Source organism: Canis lupus, chromosome 14, assembly GCF_003254725.2.
Source record: "Canis lupus dingo isolate Sandy chromosome 14, ASM325472v2, whole genome shotgun sequence".
In the NCBI taxonomy this organism is placed as follows: domain Eukaryota; kingdom Metazoa; phylum Chordata; class Mammalia; order Carnivora; family Canidae; genus Canis; species Canis lupus.
In genome coordinates, this window is record NC_064256.1 from 16,064,129 (window position 1) to 16,086,289 (window position 22,161).

At 37.5% G+C, this 22,161-nt stretch overlaps 1 protein-coding gene and 1 long non-coding RNA gene across 2 annotated transcripts in view; one reads left to right on the top strand and one right to left on the bottom strand.

Moving 5' to 3' along the window:
• The window catches only part of CDK14 (cyclin dependent kinase 14), a 722,297-nt gene that overhangs the window by 11,030 nt on the left and 689,106 nt on the right, over nucleotides 1-22,161 (top strand). The gene's annotated exons all lie outside the window — the stretch shown is intronic.
• The window catches only part of LOC125752460 (uncharacterized), a 42,766-nt gene that overhangs the window by 7,472 nt on the left and 13,133 nt on the right, over nucleotides 1-22,161 (bottom strand). The window contains exon 2 of the long non-coding RNA XR_007401991.1: nucleotides 15,529-15,624. This is a non-coding gene — a long non-coding RNA (uncharacterized LOC125752460). The remainder of the gene's footprint in view (nucleotides 1-15,528; nucleotides 15,625-22,161) is intronic.

Here is a 22,161-nt window from a genome sequence, read left to right on the forward strand (position 1 = left end):
ATACCCCCACATGCACATACTCCTCTCTCAAATAAATCAATAAATATTTTGAGAAATGTTTCTCAAATATATGTAAATTGAAAAAGATACAGCCCCATTTAAAGCCCTATAGAATAGCAATTGGAAAGGAATTTGAAAACATGGATTTGTTATTCCAGAAGCATCAAGACCCCTTATCCATTTTTAAGAGTAGTCTAGGAATTCACTGGACTGTTTCAGTATTCCACAAAAAAACAATGAAGTTAGTATGCCGGATTTCCTCATCAATGGAGTTTTTTAATGGACTGTGTTCTTAAAAATTGAGAGCTCTCAAATGATTAAATAGGAGGACCTTTTCTTACTCTTCAGAACATGAGGTTTCCAGAAGAAGTGGTCCTAATGGGTAAGTCACCTTAAGATTTCTGAAGCTTGGGATGAACTTTTAATTTTTTGGATTGCAGCTTTCTGGGATAGTTCTCACATGCACTCCTCACTGAACCCCTGCTCTATGGTAGTATCTTAGATGGAAGAGCCATATGTTGCCCTAGAAATCTGAAGCTGCTTCAGGTTGGGCATCCCCAGCTGAATATGCTAACACCACAATTCTGAGTCACCCCTTAGTTGGACAGGTTCTTTGAGGGTAACTAAATACTAGCGAATCCCTTCATGCTAACCAAATTCACAAGAGACTGGCTTACCAACCAGAAATGATAACTACAGACTACTTAAAACCACTATCCAAGACCTGTTTTTAAAAATACACCCTAAAACAGATCTTCAAGAAAAAAATTATTCCAGTCCTGGGATAGGGAAAGTACAAGACAAGCCCAGCACATCTTGTTCTTTCAGAAAGTAAGGAAACACTCAAAGAATGATGGGGACATGTCAAATTACATAGGAGTCAGCTTGAGGTTCCTACTGACCAAATCGGACAATCTGAGCATCAAAATAAAAAGTAATGGATTATAAGCTGTTAAATAAGGCAAAACTCTGTGTGTCTATACCAATATAAATGGAAAGAAAGAAAAGCTGTTTGTTATAGTAAAATACTAAGAAATAAAATAGGAAAAAAGACAGGAAAACATCAATAGAACTTTCATCAAACTTTAATGAAAGTTTGGTGAAAAACAGGATAAATGTCTTGTAAATACTTACTCTCAAAATTCTCCATAAGTGACTTACTAATTTCAAAGGGAAGAATAGTAACTTCATAGTGCGTAGGCTTGCCAGACACAGCCTTAACCAAGTGATGAAATTTATCACTGATAATAAGACCAACACTATGCATCTCCTGATATGATGCAGTAAGGCCACATCATTGCTTTGGCATTTCCATGAAAAATAAGTAGCTTGGGTAGCTCAGTCAGTTAAGCATCTGACTTTGGTTCAGGTCATGATCTCAGGGTCCTGGAATTAAGCCTCACATTGGGCTACCCTGCTCAGCAGAGAGTCTGCTTGTCCCTCTCCCTCTGGCCCCCTATCCTGCTCATGTGCTCACATGCTCGCACTCTGTGTCAAATAAACAAAATCTTAAAAAAAAAAAAAAAAAAAAACCATATCTTCAGACTAATCTTGCTGAAAGATGGGCAGCTTCTCAGTTCCACTTTTCCTTTTTGCTTTCTTCTCTTTCTCCTGATCTTCAATTTTATAAAAAAGGCATAAAAACTTACAATCTAAGTTGTCTCCAAAAAATTGCATACAAGTAACTCTTTTAGGAGGGATTTTGAAAAGCTTATGTCCGGTCTTCTGAAAAACTAAAAAGGGAATATCCCTTGCAGAAGAGATGTAAATCAAAGTCACAGAGCCACAGGACTTGGGTCTTAACGAGCTGTCCCATTTCCATTTATTAGGAAAATATCTTCTGTCCTAAAACATACTGACCTGTAAGCCTAAGGGCTCTCTCCCCTTGCCCCGCCCCCCAACTAGAGGAACTTTTCTAGAAGGTCATTTCCCTTGTATCTGCTGGATGTCTCCCCACCCTCTAGTTCAGGAAGGTTCTAAATCTGAAGGGCTGTGGAATTTGGGTAGGAAGAGTTCAACTGTAGCCTAGCTAGTATTCATATACAAATCTGCTACTAATGGGGAATTTGGGCTTGTTTGTTGTATTTTGTTTGGGAATATGCCAACTTTCAGACTGTTCTATAAAACAAATTCTTAAGCAAACTTTGAGGAAGAACATGATATGGTGGATGAGAAAAAGAAAAATTTCCTTATTTTCTATGAAAACCCAATGTGAAAAAAAAAAAAAAAGAAAACCCAATGTGCCTGGGTACTGTTAGTAGAAATCTAGTAATTGGAATTTTGAGTGGTCCTTATACATTAAAATTCTCTGTAGAAAGAATATATATTCATGTTTCCAAAGTTTTGTTTTACAGAAAAAAGTAACTTCTGCTGCTCATTAAGAGAAAAGGTATTATTGATACTTTAACTGTGTTAAACCTAGTGGCTTCACATCAGGATTCACTCTTTAACAGTTTGAAAAGATACTTATGGTAAATCAAGATAATTCACTTAAATTTAAAAAAAAATAAAAAAAATGTTTTGCCTCTATCCCCATGTTCCTTTTCTTGCTCTAACTCTCAGAACCTAATCTTGTGATCTAGAAGGTCCTGGTAGAAATTTTAGCAACAGAAGACTGCTATAATTAGTGGGGACCCCTAGGTCTTGGCAGCCCTAAGCAAGTGCCTAGCAAGCCCACCTTTCCCCTTGCTGGCCATGTGGACAAAGGCTTTGGTTTAACTGGCCCCTCATGTTCTAGAGCTGCTAATCTGCTCCTGGCTATTTCTGCTTTAAGAACTCGAAGGTCACATTGAAGGCTGGAGCCAGGTGATACCAGCCAATTGTGCACATCTCTTCCCAGCTCTGTATCCCCTGACATCGTGTTGATGGCTTCAAATTGGCCATGTTGGAAGTATGTATGCCACAGAAATTAGCAAATACTACAAGTTAGGGGTTTTCTTTTTTTCTTTCTTTCTGAGAGCTATAAAACTTCACCTGTGATAAAAGGAATCTCTGAAGTAGACTCTCAATAGGTCTTTCTCCAGTATTGCCCTGTCTTCCTTTGCACCACTAATCCATCCTGTACACAGGTAACAGAATGAACCTTATAAAATGCATATATGGCCTAGCCCCTCCTATACTTAAAATAATTCAGCAGGTACCCTTCAGAACAGAATCTAAGCCCTTGCCTTAAGTCCGAATGGAAGGTCTTATACAGTAATACAAGGTAAATTGAAGAACATAGAGTCAGCCAAAGTGAACTCTCTGGCATAGCACAGTACACAAGAGTTATTTAGAAGGGGATTTTATGGGACTCCTGGGTGGCTCAGCAGTTTAGCACCTGCCTTTGGCTCAGGACATGATCCTGGAGTCCTGGGATTGAGTCCCACTTCGGGCTCCCTGCATGGAGCCTGCTTCTCCCTCTGTCTATGTCTCTACCTCTCTCTCTCTCTCTCTCTCTCTCTCTCATGAATAAATAAAATCTTTAAAGAAAAAAATAGAAGGGGATTTTATTCTCACACCCATAGCTGATCAGACTTTTAGCAATTATTGACACTATCTCCCAAGTCTAATGTGTAACAAAAAATGCAAATTCAATAATAAATGATAAGAAATAGCCCCTTTCAGTGGCTAGATTGGTCACATGCTTATTCAAGGAATTTATATTTTGTATATGATAGAAAGGGTAGCATGATGATATCTAGCCTTTAAGATGGAGCCTAATGATCCTTGTCCCCCAGTATTCATAACTTTTTGTGGTCCCGTGCCACTGAGCAGGGCTGACCTGTGTTTCCAGTAACATTTTGCAGAAATGATAATACGGGATTTCTGAGGTTAGAGTCATAAAAGACATTGTAGCTTCTGGCTGTCACTCTTGGGTCACTTTCTCTGGGGGAAGACAGCTGCCATGTTGTAAAGATATGGACAACCCTGTGATTAATATAGGAGGAATTGAGGGGTCCTACCAATAGCCATTACCAACTGGCCAGCCATGTATAAAAGAGCCATGTTAAAAGCAGATTTCCCTCAACTCCAGTCAAGCCTTCAGATGACCACATTCCTGACCAACATCTTGATTGCAACCTGTTTGAGAGACCTCAAGTCAGAATCACCCAGCTAAGCTGCCCCCAACTTTCTGGCTCACACAAACTGAAATAATTCTTATTGTTGTTTTAAGGTGCTAAGTTTTGGGCTTTTTATACAGCAATAGATGACTACTACAAAAAGCATAGAGCAAATGCAGAGGACCAACCTTGAAGAGTATTTGTTTTTGTGCTATGAAAGATATTGTGAATTTTATGTATCAGAATAAAATCTGTCATGACCCCAGATTCCCTTGAAAAGTGCTGAATATTGTCCAAGTTGGTAAAATAGTCTAATCTAAAGTGTGTATATTGGAAGTGGGAGGTGAGAAAGATCCAAGCTTAGACTGAGTGAAGAGTTCTTTCTAATTTGGTTAGGTTGTAAGTGACTACATTTGTTACCAGAGAAATAAACTGAAGAATAAACATACATATAATTTGGGATAGAAGTTAGATATATTTATAGTCAAATTAATCTGAGGCACATAGTGGTTATATTGTTTTATGGTTACTAGGAATAAATAAGCCATACTTATGAAAAATATATAACTTGTTCTTATCTAACCATCTGAGTACATCCAGCCCTACAGGAAGAAAATAAAACAAATAGTTTCCCATGTAGAAGAGGAAATAGCTGATTCTAAGACTCATCAGGTAGTTGAGTTGACAAGTAATACCTCCCTCTAGTAAAAACAAATAGCACGACAAAAAGACTATGGCAGGAGTCCTGAGAGAAAGGTTAAGAGAGGGAAAATTAATTGTAAAGACATTTCATACAGTGAATTTAAACTGGTTGCTCTCTTAACACTTGCCCTGAAAAGTGGCCAGATTCTGTGGCTTGTGACCTTAGGCAACTAGCCTAAGGTTGGAGAATAAAAGAAATTTATAGGAGAAAATGTGATATGAGTGGAGAGATGGCTCAGCAATGCAAAGCATCAAAAGCTAATTTTTCCTACTCTTTTTAGGTTACTTCTCTCCCCACTCAGCTTGTCAGGCACTAAAGTGAAGAAAGCCACAAATGCTAAAGTAGAATGGAGAAACTGGTAAGTTTTCCCCAGGTAGAACCACAGCGCCTGTATCATTTAGAGAGCTTTGACAGAGAACAGAGCAGGAATTAAGGAAGTCCTAATACCTTGTGATAGAAGAATTATCTGTAGTTCAGCTCAAGCCAAGTGAAATCCTGTATCTTTATCTATAAAAGAATGACGAACAAAAATTCAGTTTGTTCAGAGAACAAAAGTATATCAGTCTTAAGGAAGTAGAGGAATCAAACTTTTAAGATTTCTCCAAAGAGAAAAATGGCAAATGAAAAGAAAATCATCTCACTCTTATGTTGTACTTAAAAAACCCCTGCTATTGTCAGTCATATATCAAGTAACTGGCAGCCCTTCTTTCTATGTTTATGTATTTGCTTTTGTTTCTACAGATGTCTCTGAAATTTTTCTTAGAAGCAGTCACTAAGGCTGCCAAGAGAAATTAGCAATGCTTCCATGGTGGCATAGGCATGAATCATACCAACAAGGACAAATAAGAACACTTCTTTCTCCAATTCCCACTAGAGAGTGCTCTTACAAGACATTGTGCCATAAGGGCAGGACAGGCTTAATGAGTATGAGACCTGTGCAGCACATAAGGCCCTATGCTCAGAAGGGCCCTGTCCCTGATTTAATATTCTCTGGTCACTATCTTGAGATTCTTAATTTTTGAACAAGGAGCCCAGTGTTTTTATTTTGTGCTGGACCCCACAAATTATGTAGGCAGTTCTCCATGAGGTCACTGTGGGAAAGGCAATACACCAGTTTGAAGGCAGGGATATTTGGGATTCTGTCCAAATTTCCTCTTATTTGTTATGCAATGGGAAAACTACTTATCCTCTGAACCTCAGATTTCCATCTGCAACAAAGACAGTGCCATCTACCCCCTAGAGTTATTACTGTGAAGATTAGACATCATTGTGAAAAAATGCAGAGGAAGCACCTAGTACAGTATGCCTGGCTTTACTAGGATCATTATTCATGAAAGCCAAGTCTAGATATCAGATCCTAATTGATGTTAGTGATGTCCATAAAAAGAAGTATCTTTATAAAAACTGAATTCTATTTCTGCTTTACATTTTACAGGTAGCTATGGATTTACATTGCCACTGATGCCACTTTTACTAGGATCCTCATGTCTTCTTATTACCTTACTTGGATTCTTTAGTAGAGGCTAAGAAAATTAAAAATCTTCTTATAAGTATTAGGTACTTCATGTAGAATAGTTATGTTTTTCATGATTTTCCACTACAGAAACAAGGAACTCAGTGAGTTTTCCCAGTTCTCCAAGAAAACATGAAGGTGACTAGATACACGATAAAAAATATTTGGTGTCCTTTCTGATAGGCTGAGACAAGGGATTTTTCTACTATCTCCAGTGTCAAAGCAGCAGGCCCCCTCTCTGCTTGAAGGGAATATAAATTTGAAAAATTATAAGGTGACCAAAAAATTATTCATCTTTTAAACCAGCCCCCAAATAACTGTAATCAGGGAAATGTACCTACTTATTCTTTACTTTGGAGAGAAGAGTGCTAGTGGAGCACCAGTTAAACCTTAAGTACTGCCTTGAACAGCTCAGTTGTCCTTACTGTGGGGAGAGAATAGGGAGCCAAGACAGGTCTATCAGATTACTGTGAACACTGAATTAGTACTGACCCATTGCTCCTGGGAGAAATACAGACTCAGGTTCTTGGAAACCTCTGGCCATAACATTTTCCTCAGTCAGTGACTACTACATAACCTTGTTTTGTGTGTATATGTTTTAAAACACTGATCACTGTATCACTGATTCGTTAACATTGAACTCATGGCAAATAGTACTATAACTCATGTCTGAGCAAAGCTTTTTTAACACGTGTGTTTTCACTATAAAGCACATAACAGCTTTCTTGCACTTTGGAAGACTAGACAGCACTTCGGCACTATGATTGAGGGTGCTTTTAAGCAGTGAAATCATCAATAAAAATAAAAAATGTGAAAAATGTGGCACTAAATATATTGCAAAAACACTTGCTTATAATATGAGAGCTGTAACAATAAGGTAGTGCTATGTACTTTTTGACCTCAGCTAGGAACATGCAGTTTGGGCCATTTGAATTTTTTGCTGCTCTGGCTATGTCAGGAAATGACCATGAAAGCTTATGAGTATTGATTTGGGGGTTACAAATAAATTTTAGTGAGTAGGCAAATTTACAATATGGAATCTATGTGGAATCCATGTGTATATGGAAATTAAGAGGGGGCGATTTCACTACCTTAGTGGACTTGAAGAGAAAAAAAATCCAGTAAGTTGGTTAAGAGATGCACACAGATAGGAGATCCAGCCTTCTGTCTCATCTCCTTTTCCAGTAAGATGCAGCAGAGAGTACCCTGGACATGGAGTCAGGAGAACTGACATCTGTCATCAGCAGACAAACAGATCAACAGATGAATGGATAAAGAAGATGTGGTATGTGTGTGTATACACACACACTCAATGGACTACTTCAGCTATCAAAAAAATAAATCTTGCCATTTGCAATGATGTAGATGGAACTAGAGGATATTATACTAAGCAAAATAAGTCAATCAGAGAAAGACAATGATCATATGATCTCCCTCATATGTGAAATTTAAGAAAATAAAACAGGATCCTAGAAGAGAGGAAAAAAATAAAACGAAATCAGAGACGGAGACAAACCATAAGAGATGCTTAATCATAGGAAACAAACTGAGGGTTGCTTGGAGGGAAGGGGGTGGGGAGTGGGAGTAACTGGGTAATGGACTTTAAGGAGGGTACATGATGTAATGAGCACTAGGTATTCTATAAAACAGATGAGTCACTGACTTCTACCTCTGAAACCGATAATACATTATATGTTAATTAATTGAATTTAAATAAAATTTTTATAAAAAGGAGAACTGACATCTCTACAATTCTACATCTTTGTCTTACCAGCTGAGCAACCTTGTGTAGTCATCTGAAACTCCATGTTCTTATTTCTCAGTTTCCACATCTGTGTGTTGAGACCAATAACCTCTATCTTCCTTCAAAGAGTGGTGGAGAGTCCAATGGATTTTTTTTAAGTTCTGGCTTACTGTTACCATAAACCATAGGATGCCATATTATGTATCAGAATCTTCCTTGTAGATGGCTTGTCTTTCCAGAAAAAAAACAAGAGCCAAGTCTATGCTAATGTTTGGATTTGGATAAGTATATTTCCATTCAAAATGCATTATGAATCCAGGGGGACACAATATAAGTATATTCTGGTTAAACTGTCCTTCCTAAGTAAGATAAAGTAACTGAGCCAATAGTTATAACATCTACCCCTACTTCTACGATTTTAGGGCAAATATGGGAATGAGATTACTTGTGACGTAACAGTGTTGGGATGTGGGCAGTGAAAAGCTGACTCTGCTCTGATGTGCAGGAGTTGGGGTGGGTGAAGGAGACACTACAAATGACCCAACCCTAGCTGATGATTGCACAACTTTAGGAGTACATTTAGTACCACTGAACCATTTTCAGTACCTCTGAATCACTTTAAAATGACTAAAGTGGTAACTTTTATATTATGTGTATTTTACTATCATAAAAAATTTGAAAAACAAAAAGTGGGGAACGCCTGGGTGGCTCAGCAGATAAGCGTCTGCATTCGGCTCAGGGCGTGATCCTGGAGTCTCAGGATCGAGTCCCACATGGGGCTCCCAGCATGGAGCCTGCTTCTCCCTCTGCCTATGTCTCTGTCTCTGTCTCTCTCTCTCTCTCTCTGTGTCTCTCATGAATAAATAAATAAAATCTTTAAAAAAAAAAGTGAAAAAACAGTGGTGGGCTGGACTTGGCTGGGCTGCAATTTTGTTGACTGCTGCCCTAGTAGATCATCATAGGTGCATTCCACTGGTCTATAAGAAAGAAGGTGCTGTATTTCCACAGTTCTCCAATAATGTGACAGAGAAGAAAAATTAAAAAAAGAAAAGGACCCAGCCTTTAGCTTAGAGCTGCTGCACTGTTCTTCCATCACATTAGGAAAAAGATGCAGTCCTAACTCTTCAGTTCTAGGGCAGGACATATGGAACATGCCATGGTCCATGAAAAGGCATTCGTATTTCATCAAAAATCAAGTAAGATGTGTAACCTGTGTAAACCTGTTTTGAAAATTGTAGAATGGGGAGATCCCTGGGTGGCTCAGTGGTTTAGTGCCTGCCTTTGGCCCAGGGCGCGATCCTGGAGTCCTGGGATTGAGTCCTGCATCGGGCTCCCGGCATGGAGCCTGCTTCTCCCTCCTCCTGTGTCTCTGACTCTCTCTCTCTCTCTCTAGGTCTATCATAAATAAATAAATAAATAAATAAATAAATAAATAAATAAATCTTAAAAAAAAAAAAGAAAATTTTAGGATGGGGCAGACCCGGTGGCTCAGCGGTTTAGCGCCACCCTCGGCCCAGGGTGGGATCCTGGAGATCCAGGATCGAGTCCCATGTTGAGCTCCCTGCATGGAGCCTGCTTCTGCCTTGCCGTGTCTCTGCCTCTCTCTCTCTCTGTCTCTCATAAATAAATAAAATCTTAAAAAAAAAAAAAAGAAAATTGTAGAATGTATCATGAATAGAAGGTATTAGGAAATGACTGGTATCTAGAGCTAAATATGCTGACAAATATCACTTTGTTAACATAATGTTTCTCACAAGAAAGATGTTTATTTTTAAAAAGATTTTATTTACTTACTTGAGAGAGAGAGAGCAAGAGAGAGAGCACAAGCAGTGGGGGAGAGGTGGTAGAAGCAGGCTTCCTGCTAAGCAGCAGGGAGCCCACCATAGGGCTCAATCCCAGGACCCTGGGATCACCATGGGATCACCCTGGAATCACCCTGGGATCACGACCTGAATGAAGGCAGACATTGACCAACTGAGCCACCCAGGCACCCCCACATGAAAGATGTTTAAAAAGTAGTTGCATCTTCAGGTTTGGTATACTAGGCAATGCCAAACATTATGGTTTGCCAAGGTGAGATCTTCTCAGCCCTTTTCATTATTATTATTTTATTTTATACTTGATATAAACCTAAATAAATGAGCAGCCATTTCTGAAAGTTATCATCTAACTCTATTGATTCGCTTTCCTGTTCAATTTGCATCTCCCACTTCTTTCTTCGATGAAGAAGTTCTTATTTTAAGACCAAACATTTATGTAGCCCTATGTCTCTGCAGTTTTTATATTTGGAGCTCCTTAATCAGAAACTAAATACACTTCAATTAAAAAAAAAAGAAAGAAAGAAAAAAAGAAGATAGGAATTTTGACGACTTAAAAAAATAAATAAAAATCTCTGCTTTCATTAAAAAAAACTAAATATGGATTTGGTTTCAATATTTGCCTTAGCAATTAGTTTGTGAGTGCATAAATAAGTTACATCTGCTTCCTACTATATTTGTGCTTATTTATTTTAGATCAACATAAAATATGCAACTTGACAGAAGAGCATTAGGCAGTACCTGTGACAGTATGGATTTTGATAAGCTGAATGTTGTCTAAGGTCTTAGGTTTCCCTATGTATTCATACTTCTCAGTAGTAAGATCTCCTTGAATTGTGTCATGGTTAGCTTAAAGGACAATACAGGAGACATACAAAACCGAGACTAAGAGGCACCTCTTTCTAGTGTGCTGTCATCCCACCCATCTCTTTTCCTAGACGAACCCAAGGAATTTTTAAAACTATTCAACAGTAAGTCCTTGAAGGATCACTCCATCCAGAGGTATTTTACAGTTAATATGCTACTCTTAAAGATTGGAAACTCTTGAATTGCTCAAAATTAATCTGCAATAGTGGAATTTTAGGTATTATTCATGTTAGAAGTAAGATTCTTGGAAGCCTGAGTTTCTCCTAGAAATGTGCAAATTGGATCACGTGAACCTACCCAATTTTAGTGCATTTTAAGCTTAAGCCTGATCAAGCATCTGAAACCTTGCCAAGACTTCTTTATGGGAAACATGTTTTGTAAAAGATAATGTGAAGGGTTGCCTGGGTAGCTCAGTCCATTAAGCATTTGCCTTTGGCTTAGGTCATGATCCCAGGGTCCTGGGATTGAGCCCTGCATGGGGCTCCCTGCTCAGTGGAGAGCATGCTTCTCCCTTCCCTCTGCCATTCCCCCTGCTTATGCTCTCTTGCTCTATCTCTCTGTCAAATAAATAACAGTCTTTTAAAAAAAGATAATTGAAAATCACTTTATGAAATGCTCTATTTAGTAAAGTACTTTGTGATATGCAAGACAGTTGCTTTAGAGTTGCACTGAGAAGCATTTATAAGTACCAATTATTTTAAAGTGAATGACTATATATGGAAAGTTTTTCCAATCTTCAAATTCTATTGATCTGGCTATAGTTTAATTTTTGTGCAACAATTGTGACATCTAGTGGTTAAAATCAGTAATTCCAGTTTCACATGCTTATTTTCCTTAAATTCATTTAATATGGGATCTTGTCATTCATACAATGCTGAAACAAATATCTTTGCATACTTAATCATAAGGGACAAAGACCAAGTAGTGGAATTCCTGAGTGAAAGGATGTATGTATTTAGAATGTTAATAATTTCAATTTACTATTTAAATGTATAGTTCCACTATGAGAATAATTCTTCATATCATCTCAACAATGTATCCTGTCAAACGTGTTCATTTTTGTTTTATTTATAACTTATTTATAAATGGGGCAGTTTTTCCTTTTATGGCTTTTTTTTTCTTTTTATTTCTTTTGTTTTTTATTTTGTTTGGCCACTTGCAGTTATTAGTGAGGTGCCAATCCACATATCTATCGCATTTTTAGAAATTTACTGGTTCTTGAGCATGTTTTGTGTGTGCATGTGTGTAAAAGGTTTTTGCATATTGAGGAAATTAGTCATTTATCTGTCATTTGCATTGGAAACATTTTTCTGTTTTGTCATTGTTTAGTCTTTGTGATTGTTTTCTACTTTGCAATGTTTTACATTTTTATGTAGTCAGTATAACAATTTTTCCTTTTACAATTTTAGTTTTATGTCATATTTAAAATGAGATATTAGCAAGATGAGCAGAATTTTGATTTTGTTTCTGTACAATTCTCTACTATTTGAACATATCGCTATGAATATATATTATGCTATCTGAATTATTTTAATGGAGTATTTACTACAATGGGAAGATAATTAGGATCTATAATTAGCTGAAAAGACAAATTGTAAAATGATAAGTAAAATATGATCCCACTTTAGAAAATAGAAGAATGTCTATGCAAACAAAAAAGATTGGATAGAGATGCACCTAATTGTTAATGATCTTGGAGTTGAAGGATTTGGGTAGCTTTTTTTGTTTTCTTTCATATTAATTTCTATTTTTAATCCATCTATAATGCATATGTAATACTTTATGCTTATAAAAAGTAAAAAAATTATAAAAACTAATTCCTGCATATAAATTTCCATAATGTACTTTAAGTATGATTTCGTATAGTTTGTTTTATTCATCCAAAGGCCTAGCACTGCCCTTCTCTCTGTTCCCCACTCCACTGACCTATTTCATTCTTTAAAAGTTTGATTTATCAGACGTTTCTTATAAAATAAGATGATATACTCCATTAATATATTTAAAAGGAAAAAAAAATATATTTAAAAGGAGAAATTTCTGTTTCATGGAGCCAGAAGATAATTGGATACAAAAATATCTGACATGAATGTTATTTCTTCCACCAAATTTCAGTCATGCAAGACCCTTAATCCTTGAATTTCTCCTCCATACTTGGCTAATTTCATCTATATCTTATGTGGAATAAGTAGTGAACACTTCTGTTGTTCTCTGAATTACTTAAAAATTATTTATATAATCATACTCACTCTGTTCCAGAAATTATTTAAAGTAGTTAGTAAAAATTCACAAAGTTTGGGATGCCTGGGTGACTCAGCAGTTGAGCGTTTGCCTTTGGCTCAGGGCGTGATCCTGATCCTGGGATGGAGTCCTGCATCAGGCTCCCTGCAAGGAGCCTGCTTCTCCCTCTGTCTGTCTCTCTGCTTCTCTCTCTATGTCTCTCATGAATAAATAAATAAATGAAATCTTTTTTAAAAAATTCACAAAGTTTAAAGATAAATAAAATGCAGCCAGATAACGTAAAATGTAAAATAAATGAGCAAAGAAATCAGAACAAAGAGTGATAACATGATATCTAGCCCTTAAGGACCGGCACTCTTCTTGAGGGTGATACTGACTTTTCTAAGCAGCTCCCTTAACCCCCACCTCCCTCCAAGAAAGAGACTAGAGTTGGAAAGGGTCACATCGTCCTGAGATTGAGCCCAGAGGGAAATTAACTCAGGTGCAGGAGGTTTACCTGTGACAATAGGCCTGGGGCTTCCTGTGGGTCAGGAACAAAGCTAAACTCTTTAAGTCCTGGTTCTATTAATCTTCAAAATTACCCCATTGTTAGTGGGGGAACATTTATTCTTGCTTCCCATGTTTCTCCGTGACTCCCTAGGAGGGAAACATTTGGGAGTAGTTCTTTGAGCTTCTCAAATCTGCCTCCGTAGTAATGTCTCCCTCCTCTTGACAAGTTTGGGAGAATTGGTAAATTTGAGAGAAAGAAAGGCAACTGGAGCTCCTTCCCCGGGGAGGCTTGTGCTCCTGGCCAGGAAAGTGGGGGGTGGGTTTCTCTGTCCCTCTGCATACTAAGCTTGCTCTGGAGAGCTCTGCCCTAGTATTTCTGGAGTTCTGTTGGATTCTTCAATTCAGCTTTGTCAGTAATAAACATGACACTGTCCACAATCCCTTATCTGAAACTCCTGGGACCAGGTGGGTGGGTTTCAAACTTTAGGAATTTTCGGATTTTAGAAAGGTTATATGGTTCATTTATGGTTTCTGAGACAACTCTCCATTGTCAAGCATTATTATTTCTGCACTAAAAGGTACAAATATTCACACTGAGTGGGATAAATTAAGACCATAACACATCAGATCAGATTTTACTGCCAAATGAGTTCAGATGATACTGGATCTTTCTGCCAAGTGAGTTATGAAAACACTTTTGGCTTTTAGAACTTTTTGGATTTTTGAATTGTAAATAAGAGATTGCTTGGCTGTGTTTTGATCTCCAGCTGTGACTTTTGTGTCTACTTTCTCCGTTGGTTCCTGGCCTGGAGAGTGGAGGAGAGCAGAGGTAGGTATACCAAGAAGTTAATAAAGCTTAAGCTTCAGGGCTCTTTCTATTATGACCTTTATAACTTACTTTGTATTTATAATGTTAAATTCTTGTGCTTAAAGAGACTCTTCAAAATAAAAACTTCAGGCCCCATAAAACCTAGGTCCACCTGTGGAGGGAGGTATGATTGTCTTCCCTAAAAGCCCAATAGCCTGAAAGTAGGTACCATTATCATCCTCATTTTAATAAGGAAAAGACTGAAGCAGAGAAGTTAAATTATTTGGCATCCAATTATAAGTGGCAAAATCTGGATTCAAACCCAGTGGAACTACTGAGTTCTTGCTTTTAACCTTTGCCTTTCTACATCTGTGGATAAAAATAAGGAAATAGCTGACATTCTTTTTCCAATTAAATTTCAGAGGCTAGCCTTTATCCCAACAATAATAACCTAAGGGATCTTAATTTCTATCAAATATCTTAGTCTGATAAGAGAAGAATGATGTTCTTCAAATAAAGTTCTCTAGTAACTTAGGGGAAAAGTGCTAAAATAACAAACACCTCTGTACATTTTCTTCCAAAGATAATCCACAAGATTAAGTCCTCTTTGCAAATTATCATTTTCCTGATAGAAAGACTTTTAATGTTAGGTAAAGTCTACTCCTTTTCTCCAAAATGTGATTCTATTTACACTTCCCGACAATTATATTTGGCTTTTCCTGAAATTCAATCCAGAAATCAGTGAAAACTGTACATAGAATCCTCTAACATTTCTGTAACAGTCATCGGTTTTGTATATATATGTTACTTCATTCCTCTGCATAACAAGCCAGGGAGAAAGTGAAACTGAATACCCACATTTTACAAATGAAGACATGAGAAAGTAACTTCTCCAAGGTCACCTAGTAGTGGTAAAATTGACACCAAGATTCAGGACATTTCCCCTCCAGAGCCAGTATTACCACCTCTGTTTTATAAAAACTTGAGGGAGAAGTTCTTCCATAAGAGGAAGTGTAGAAGGATGTTTATTTAAAGAGCATGGACTTTGGTCATATAGGTTCTGAGTTGTCTCATGCATAACTTTGTGTCTGGCTAATTGGTAACTTCACGTTTCTGAGAACAACAAACCCATTCACACATTCAGATTGATTTTTATTTCATTCTCAAATTCTCCACTTGGCACAAGAGAACAAAAAGAAAAATGTTCTGTTCCTCACAGTTAAAATAGTATTTTAAACATTTTGTTATGAAATATAAAGTTATAGAGAATAATTATGGTCTTTTAAAGAGGGTAATAATAACTCACCTATGATACATCTTAACATTTTGCCGTGTTTGCTTCAGAATTTTCTCAGCAATAAAGTCCCAGTGTTTTTCTAATCCCATTCTTTTCTTGCATTACCTAGAGATAAAACCAGAAACCTAAATTTTGTATATTAATCCATAAATATTTATATAGTTCTTTTGCATTTACATGTTCTAAATATAAGATTTTTTGGTATTTATATAAAAAGGTAAATTTTATCATTTATATAAATATCTTATATTACCATTATTTAATTTGGTTTTTTATACATAGTGCTGTTTTGGGATTTATGTTGATATTGTAAGCTAATAGATTTATACCTTTAGTTTTTGTAATACTGTGGATGGGATCTTCATTTCAGTTACATTTTCTAATTGATCATAACTAGTATATGAGAACACTATTGGTTTGGGATCAAGGAAACTTTCTGAACTCGTTTATTAGTTTTAATAGCTTGTAGAGTCTCTTGGATTTCCCATGTGAGCAATCATCTGAAAATAACTACAAGAAAGCATTTTTAAGTGATCGTATTTCTCAGTGACCTGCTACTTTACAGAATAAAAAGCTCCCAGGATATCTGATTTCTAAAATAAAATAATTCTCCAGTATCTACAAGCATATATTCAAATGCAGATATTCAGGAAATGCCTTATTTCCCCCATTCTGCATGTTTTTTAAAAGGTGTAGTTATAACCATGTTCTTTTCTTGCTGTTACCCTAAGGCTTTATTCTCAGAGGATTGCTTGGTGTGACTTCAACTGGAGCGCTACAAGCTTCAAAAACTGGAAGCATATGAATCACTTTTATTTCAAGAAGAGTGTATTATCCCACTTATCATTATCTAAGATTTTATAGAACAGCGCACTTTTGGAGAAATAGTCTTTAGATTTAAGAAGCTCCTTTTCAGATTTCTCTGTAAATTGAAATAAAGATGTTCTCTTTTTGTTTTTTAATAAAACAAGTAGCTGATGAGATGTGAATTCAACATCATCTGTTCCCATCAAGAAGAAAAGTTAGAGTCAGATAACAAAAATCAAGGTCAAAGATCCACTGTCTTTGTGGGCATTTATTCTGGCCACCTATCAGTACTGGGCAAAAGACCAGTAGTCTTTTTTTTTTTTTTTTTTAAGATTTTATTTATTTATTCATGAGAGACAGAGAGAAAGAGAGAGAGAGAGAAAGAGAGAGAGAGGCAGAGACACAGGCAGAGACACAGGCAGAGGGAGAAGCAGGAACCATGTAGGGAGCCCAACGTGGGACTCGATCCAGGGTCTCCAGGATCATGTCCTGGGCTGAAGGTGAAGGCAGTGCTAAACTACTAAGCCACCCAAGACCAGTAGTCTTAATAAAGCAAGTCTCCTGGGAAAGCATACTCTGGTTTCCATGTGAACTGGGAACCAGTGCTTTTCACATTTTGAACTGACATCGTTAAAGGACATTTTTCCAAAACTTTGCTCAATAGAAGACATTATCAAACTTTATGTGTCAGTTAGGCTTCTTTGAATACAAATAATAGGAATTGACAAACTTGGGCAAAAAGTTATGAGAAATATTCTAGTAGGTCAGTTCATTAAGGGAAAGAAATTAGTAGATAGTATCTGCAGAGACCTGCCCTTGTCAGCTCTACACATATTCGTGTCTGTGTTACTCCACTCAAGATTCAGACTCCTGGAAGAGACTGATTTCCTGACTCATGCTGTGTGGCACCTCCTTGGTATGTGTTTCTGGTGGACTGAGGAATGGTAGCAGGGAGGGTACCTCCATTTTCATGTCCTTCTAAGACTATATGTGCTAGGGAAAGGGATTTCCCAAAGGAAATCAGAATTTCCTTTTCCAAGTAAAGGGGAGAATTGCTGTACAGGAGGACACAATAGATACTCATTTCATTCCTCTGTCACATGCTTTTATCAAAGCCCAAAGCATCAGTCTCCTGGCAGAGTCTCTTGGTAGTGGCATTAAAGAGGTCTCAGACCCCAGAAGGAGATCACTCCTCCGAAAGTGGTCCTAAGGATGCATGGAGGGGAGCCTCCATCAAGTCCACTGAAGACATCAGCCTGCTAGCATGGACCTGAGTCCTCTTGAAGAAAGTAGCTGTATCACAGACATGAAAAAAATGGGCCTAAGCCTTTTAAAGATTATCTATCTATCTATCTATCTATCTATCTATCTATCTATCATCTATCTATCTATCTATCTATCTATCTATCTATCTATCTATCTTAAAGAGAAAAAGCATGCCAATGGGTGGAGGAGCAGAGGGGGAGGGACAAGCAGACTCTGTGCTGAGTGTAGAGCCCAACCCAGGGCCTCAATCCCTTGATCCTGACCTGAGCTGAAATCAAGAGTCAGATGCTTAACCGACTGAACCACCCAGGTGCCCTGAGGCTAAAGCTTTTAAAACTGATAAGAGTCTGCTTGGTGGTCACTTATGGGTAGGCTGAGCTAGATGCCTTCCAGGAAAGCAAAAAAGCCCTCTAAAGGGACTTTTTTTTTTTTTTTTTTTAAACTTCAGACTGTTCTTAGAGCAGTTAGCTAGCTCTCCTAAGGGAGTTCTGTGGTGCCTGTCTCCCTCTTTGATGCCTCAACTCGACTACACAGCCAAGGAAGTTTCTCCCTAAAACATCTCTCCCATTGTCCTTGTTTTGCTTCTATTGCTGCTCCTGTTGTCTTTGCCTCTACAGCCTCCGGAATGGACCACCTCAATTCATTTTTTTTTAATAATAAATTTATTTTTTATTGGTGTTCAATTTGCCAACATACAGAATAACACCCAGTGGGACCACCTCAATTCAAATCTGATTCTTCTACTACTTTCTGGTGACCCTCTATATCCCTATCCTAGCTAACCTGAGTTACCGTTGCTGCTAATAGCCAATAACTTATAGGTCTCCAGTCTTCCCTTTTCCTTTGTAAGATTTATAAAGATACCCAATCATAGTATTACCCTCATTTCCTGAGAGTATGCAATCCAGAGGAAAGTCTCACTTCTTTAAGCCCTTCCTCAAACACAAGGTCAAATCCTTTAATAACTCATTTCAGATACCCTCTTACTGAGATCCCCCACATTTTCCCATGTTGTGCATCTTCCTGCTCTGTACTAAGAAATATACCCAATGTGTTCAACTTCAGGTGTATTCCTGGTGGTCTTTAGCTGGAGGATATTGACATAATCATGGGTTTTGAACTTTCAGTGACTTAGTTTGGCATCCTGGCTCTGTTAATAAGCTATATGAACTCACGGGTCTCTTAACTTCTCTGTACCTCAGTTTCCTCATTTGTAAAATGGAGGTTATTATAGCACTTTTCCATCTGAACTATTATGAATATTAACATGTAAAGAGCTTAGTACAGTGCCTGACATATAAGTTATCAATAAATATTTGCTAATATTATTGGCTTAGTTACAGAATTTTCTTATTTTAACAAACATACTGGGCAACCCAGGTGGCCCAGCAGTTTAGCGCTGCCTTCAGCCCAGGGTGTGATCCTGGAGACCCGGGATCGAGTCCCACATCAGGCTCCCTGCATGGAGCCTGCTTCTGCCTCTGCCTGTGTCTCTGCCTTTCTCTCTCTTTCTGTCTGTCATGAATAAATAAGTAAAAATCTTTAAAAAAAAAACTAATTCCAAGATTTGCATTTGATTTTGTCCTTTGGTAGAATTATCCTTGACTTTATTCCATGATGCTCACCAAATTATATAAATTTGAACTCCAATATGTGTGTGAATGTGTGCATGTATGCATTTGCTGAGAGGATGAAGGAAGGGCCTAACATTTACTGAACACTCGGTATCAGACACTTTGCTGGGGTTGTTTATTTATTTATTTTTGTAATTAACAAGAGCTAAGGAGATTTTCACATAAAACTTTCTGAAGCTAGATGCACAATTTTCCAGCAGAGCTGCAAACAGTTCTGCTGAAAAAAGGGGCCACTTAGCCATCCTGCTGAGGATTGAGTCTGATTTAAGTCTGAAGCAAAGATTTAGATTTAATTTGCCTGCAAGGGGTAGACAAATTCTCTGCCAAAGACATGACCTTCAGTTTTTTTTTTTTTTCTACAAAGTACCTTTCAGAGCCTGCAAAACAAAATTAACTCACATGAAAATATAAATCAAGTTAGGATATGAAATCACATATGCTATTTACTGGCTCTTCTATAGACAGCAGAGTTTAGGTTGCAGCAAGCTTCAAGATACCCGAGAAGACCTTTCATTTCAGGGTCTGGAATGATTAAATGATTAAAATTGCTCTTTAATAATTAAACATGCCATCTGTATAAGGTAGAGTGTGACCTTTCACCCAGGTCTCTCAGGCTGTTCTAGAATTTCTGCAGTTGGCACATATGGTATCAGAAATCCATTGCTATTCTTCCTTTGAAATATTAGAGGAGCAGACTTAGAGCAGCTGTTTTTGTGCTGCCAGATTTCATTGAAATGTGGATTTTAAAAGCCCTTGGCTTGTCATTTTGAGTTAGCTTACCTTAATCACAAATTTCACCATAATATAATTCAACTGATGCCTGAAACTCAGTATAGTGGAACATTTGCTGAACAATGCAGTTAACAACAATAACCAAGCAGAATGTACATTTTCCAGCAAAATGTCTCTTTTGTGTTATATGTGCCCTCAAAAATGTCTGATAGCTTATAAACATTCCTTTTCTAGAACAACAAAATACAAGAAAACAATCTCCACCATGCTGTCTTTTCCCTGGTTGGGCATGAAAAAGGAATATGACATTTGGAGAACTATCTGCTCTACTATTGCCATACTACTGAAAAGCTGATGCAACCTTGTCATTAAGCCAACTATAGTAATTAGATAGCAAGTGATGAATACACTTGCATATTTATCTCAAATGTCATTTCAGAGAACTTCCACAGCTCAGATATTGACAGGTATAATAGTCAGAACAAAAGAATATCAGTCACCATAAACATAATTTCTGTGTGTTGGGTAGGGACATAGATTTTGGCTTTCATAGTGCTCGCTAATCAATCTGTAGTATCTTGGAGACTTTTCATCTGCTGGCCTTCAACAAGCTGTTTAGTTATTAAAGTCCAGCTTTGAGACTCCATTTGAATGCTTTAAGTATTGACTTTAGTGCTTCTTTTGAAAATAAATTCAATTCATCATTTCCATTCAAAAGTGTAAATTTGTAAATCTAGAAGCAAAGATAAGAGAGCTAGTCTTATTTTAAAAAAATATGCAGCAAATTTTGTTTTTAAAAGCCAAACCACGGGGGAAACTCTCTTAGAATCTATTTAAATTTATTGCTCACATAAACTTACAGGTGGGGATCAGGAAGAACTATCGTGTTTGCCTTATTGTATTCAGGAACCAGATGCAATTCACTGGGCATTAAGACATAAGATAAAACATGGTACATTTGCCCTTTTTACACACAGCAAGTTTTTTTTTTTTTAAGATTTTATTTATTTATTCATGAGAGACACAAATACAGAAAGAGAGAGAGGCAAAGACACAGGCAGTGAGAGAAGTAGGCTCCATGCAGGGAGCCTGATATGGAACTCCATCCTAAGTCTTCAGGATCATGCCCTGGGCCGAAGGAAGGCGCTAAACTACTGAGCCACCCAGGGATCCCTACAGCAAGGTTTTTAAGCCAGCGGACAGATAATAAGTATTCATTCATTCATTTATTTATGTAAAAATGTTTATTTCTGGAGTTCCTCCTGTATATATATGGATATTGGAAAACTTACAACCATGAATGAGACGTCTAAGAACTCAATCTGGGATTAATATGCAAATATATACATATACGCACACAGATTTATAAATCAAAGGAGAAGACATTTCATTTTGTGAAGGAAGGGTATGCTGGTTATTTACCAGTCAACCTTCCAAGCCCATTCTCCACCCTTACCTTCTCTGCCTGACCTCTATGATCGCCTTACTTGACTTTCTTTGTTCCTCTGGCTTCAGGAAGACAGATAGTAGAAAAGAGAGGTTGGGGTATTTATTCCCTCTACTTTCTCAGCTTCAAACTATGTTTCCCCTACTCTATGACTACAGCTCTTATAGCCAGTCCCTCTCCAGGTCTTTCCAGATTATGGCCTCTCTCTGGTCCCACGTTGCCTCTTCAGTTCCAAGACTGGTAATAGCTTCCCTTTGTTGGTAGTCCCCCAGTGTTTCACCATCCTTTGTTCTTGTTATTCCTGCTCACAGCTCACTATTCAGTCCCCTAATTGACTTCTCTTCATTTAACCCTCTTGTTGGAGTCTTGACTAATACAGAAAGAAGGAAGACAGAAGGTCAAGAAAGATAATATGGAGGTTCCTTTACTTTAAATGTTCCACATATATACTTTGGTAGATCTGAGCAAGTTATTATCCCAGCTGAAAACATGTTTCTGTTGCCACCAGCAGGTGGCATTAGCAATCATATTAATAATTTAGGGATGTGCATTTTTTTTGAGTGTTGGCTGTTGTGATATTATGATTTATGATAAATAAATATTTGGTCTTCATCCATATTTCTGGCTCAGAGTTCCCTAGACCCTTGGAATTTCCTAAGTAAGGAAAAGAACAACGAAAATTTGTCTTCTGTTATGTTAATAAGGTGATTTTTAGACCTCACCTAGGGATGGGGCTGGTAGCCAGGAGATCCAACC